The following is a 3613-nucleotide window of genomic DNA, read 5'->3' as shown; positions in this document are numbered from 1 at the left end:
TTAGAAAAATGATGGAAACAAAAAATGCCCAATATAGGGGAAAAAATAGAATCAATGAAAGAGATCCAAAATAAAACCTGACCAATCAAAACTTTCATTGAAAGTATATACAAGAGAAGTTATAAAAAATTAAAAAGAAGAGAATCAATAAATTAATTTGAAAAATTAAACATTAACTGCTGCTTTCAATAGACCAGCAGAAATGAGCAGTACTATTAATCTAACTATCTTGCATTTATATGTACAAATACAGGGTTGGCCAAATAGCTCAGCTGATTAAAGGCAGATGCAGGGACTAGGAGTTTGATCCCCTGGTCTGCTCTGCCAGCCTTGCCCCCAAGGTGCACTGGGGCAGCAATTAAGACTGGGCATGGTGGTACACGCCTGTAATCCCAGTTCTTGGGAGGCTGTAAACAGGAGTGTCACTACAAGCCCGACCTATGCAATGAGACCCTGTACACCCTGTCCTAAATACAAAAATAAACTTATATATACAAATATATATTTTCCCCTTCTTTCTTTTGTCTTTATACTCATCAGAGTTTTTCCTTCCTGTTGAACAAATTCTCTCCCTTTCACAGTATCTATTGTACTTTGAAGATTTTACTTACTTTTTCAGGTAGTCACACTAACAAGACAATTTTATATCTCGTGTGTGTGTGTGTGTGTGTGTGTGTGTGTGTGTGTCTGTGGCCAGCTCAACCCACTCTGGTGATGGGGCTGGTATAGCATGTAGTGCCAGAGATCTAACCACAGTCCCTGAGCTTGCCTAAGCTTGCCTAAGCAGTCACTTTAGTCTGCTGAGCTATCTACCCAGCCCCAGTTTTATATAATTTCTAATGTTTGCTTTTAACACTTTGTAATTTTTTAAAATAAAACTGTATGGAACAGAATGAATGAAGAAGAGAATAAAATTTCAGATATTGAAAAGAGAATTTCACCTAGTGAAAAAAAAGATCTTTTTCATGTACATGTTACAGGGTCTCACTGTGCAGCTCAGATTCATAGTGATCCTCCTGTGTTCAGTCTTCTTAGTGATGGGACTATAAACATTTACCACCATACCTGGTCTAAGATATTTTTAAAATGTCAAGGGATCTTTTCTATTTATTTTTTTCCATAATGTTATTGATAAACACATAGCAATGACACAGTTTCAAATCAAATTGATAGGACAGTATCACTAATTAACACATGGTATGCATTCTCCCTAGTGATTAATTGCTGTACAAGATGCGGATATGATATCTTAACACCATTAGAACAAATCACTCTATTCATTAAGAGAATGTAACTATATAACTATTGTAACCACTTTGAATACACAGATACAAAATGGACATTCACCTGTATCCCCTTTTTTGGCTAAGTTCCATTATTTGAATATTATAGGTGTGTAAACTCAGCAAAATATTCTAAAAGAGTCCAGTAGCCCATAATAGTATTGGGTCTTCTGTTTCATTGGCAATGTCAGAAATTGTTGACCTGAGTCCCCTACAGCTCAATTTAACAGCATGGCTTTATTTCTTATATTTCGTTTTTATACTTTTCTGCTGGATGGTTAAGACCAAGGTAAAGCAAGACCTATGCAACAAGAGTTGTAGCTTTTTGGTCTGAGAAGGTCAGTGAAATGCCCTCAGGATTTGTCCTATGATCCTGTACCTCAGATTGTAGAACCTTTATCAGTGCAGCCATGTAGATGAGTCACGGCCATTGCTTGGCCAATGTGCTCTCTGTGAAAGCCTGAGAGAGTGTCTTCTCCCCATGTGACTCTCCTTAGGCCCACTCTATGTCATCGATCACTTTCCTCTTTGGCCCCATAACCTTCTTGATCAGAAAATTTGGGACACTACCGAGGTACATGACGTTACAGTACAAGTTCTCATATGTCCTGAGTCTTAATTGACCTTAGAAGGCTAGGGCCAAAATGATGGCTTTCCTTGTATCCCTCCTTTTTCTCTAATTTTGGTCTGCAAACTTAGGTTGTTAACCATCCAGAAGACAAGCTTATTGTTATTATCATACAACTTAGGCTTTTAAGCTTAACCTCACTATCTGTTTGCATGTCAAACATTTTAGGTATAATATAAAACAGGTATTTTTCATCAAGTAGTGATATGTTGAACTTTAAGTCCCTACAGAATATAATAAAAAACATTTAAAAATTAGAATATATTTTAAAAATATATTTTTAAAGCAAGACAGTCCCACAATATTCCTTTTCTTGTCTCTTGCTTTCATTCACCACCTCCTACTTTTTGAACAACCATCTACTCGAGAGACATCATAGCAGCAACTGGCGTGTTGTGACAAGCAGTTCATATTCAGAAGACCAGAAAGACAGGCATTGAAGCATGAAACTACTATTACAAATTACCATCTGCAGTGCAGTAGCTTAGTTCACAGGTATCAGCATATATAGTTATCAGGGTGAAAATCTTTCCAATTAACTGCTAGATTAAAAAGTCTTCTGAAGATTCTCAGGATCATTTCCTTGCCTATCTTCTACATATAACTGTATGGCTTGACTTATTCGTGTTTCCTAGCTCTTCTCCTTTCCCTCTTTTGATTAGTTAGTCCTTGAGATCCTGCTTTCCTTTTACTTGTATTATACACTTCTATTTCTATTTCTTCTTTTGAGTTCTTATACAAAGGAGATGATACAATGTTTACAAATGTGTGTCTGATTTATTTCACTTATGAGTATATGTTCAAGTGGCATTCACTTTAATATAAAGGCTTCGAGTTTATCATTCTTAATAGATGAATAATACTCCATTGTGTAGAAATATCACATCTTTTTCAACCATTCCTCAGGTGATGGGCATCTTGGTTGTTTCCATGATTTGGCTATCACAAATTGTGCTGCTGTAAACATAGGCACACATGTATCCCTATGATATGTTTTCAGATCCTCTGGGAAAATTCCCAGTAGAGGAATAGGTAGTTGAAATGGGATTTCCAGTGCCACTTTCTAAGGAGTTTATGTAGTGATTTCCATAACGGTTGCACTAGTCTACATTCCCAGCAGCAGTGGAAAACGTTTCCTTTTTCCCCATAGCCTCTCCAACATTTGTTGTTGGGTGATTTCGTTATGATAGTCATTCTTTCTGTGGTGAGATGATATCGCAATGTTGTTTTAATTTGCATTTCGCAGACGGCTAGTGATGTGGAGCATTTTTTCATATATTTATTCACTTCTTTAATTTCATCCTTTGAGAAGCATGTGTTCATCTCAGATTCTCATTACTGGATTGAGTCTTTAAATTTTGGACTCCTAGTGTTTTTAGTTCTTTATGAATTCTAGAGATCAGTCCTTTGTCTGAGTACTTATTTGTCATGATTTTTCCTAATTTGTGGGTTGCCTTTTCACTTTGTTGATAATTTCTTTTCACATGAAAAAACTTCTCAGGAAGAGCAGGTCCCAGTTGTTAATTCTTTCACCTGTTTCCCATGCGATTTGATTTCTGTTCATGAAGATTTTGCCTACCCCTATGTCTTCAAGAGTTCCTCCCACTTTCTCTTCCAGGAGATTTAGTGTCTCTGCTTTAATGTTTAGATCTTTAATCCATTTTGACTTTAGTTTAGTGCATGGTGATAGACGTAGGTCAAG

The sequence above is a fragment of the Octodon degus genome, unplaced genomic scaffold, assembly GCF_000260255.1.
Source record: "Octodon degus isolate 3935 unplaced genomic scaffold, OctDeg1.0 scaffold00169, whole genome shotgun sequence".
Lineage (NCBI taxonomy): Eukaryota > Metazoa > Chordata > Mammalia > Rodentia > Octodontidae > Octodon > Octodon degus.
The sequence above is the reverse complement of the archived record's forward strand: the minus strand, read 5'-3'. Positions refer to the sequence as shown.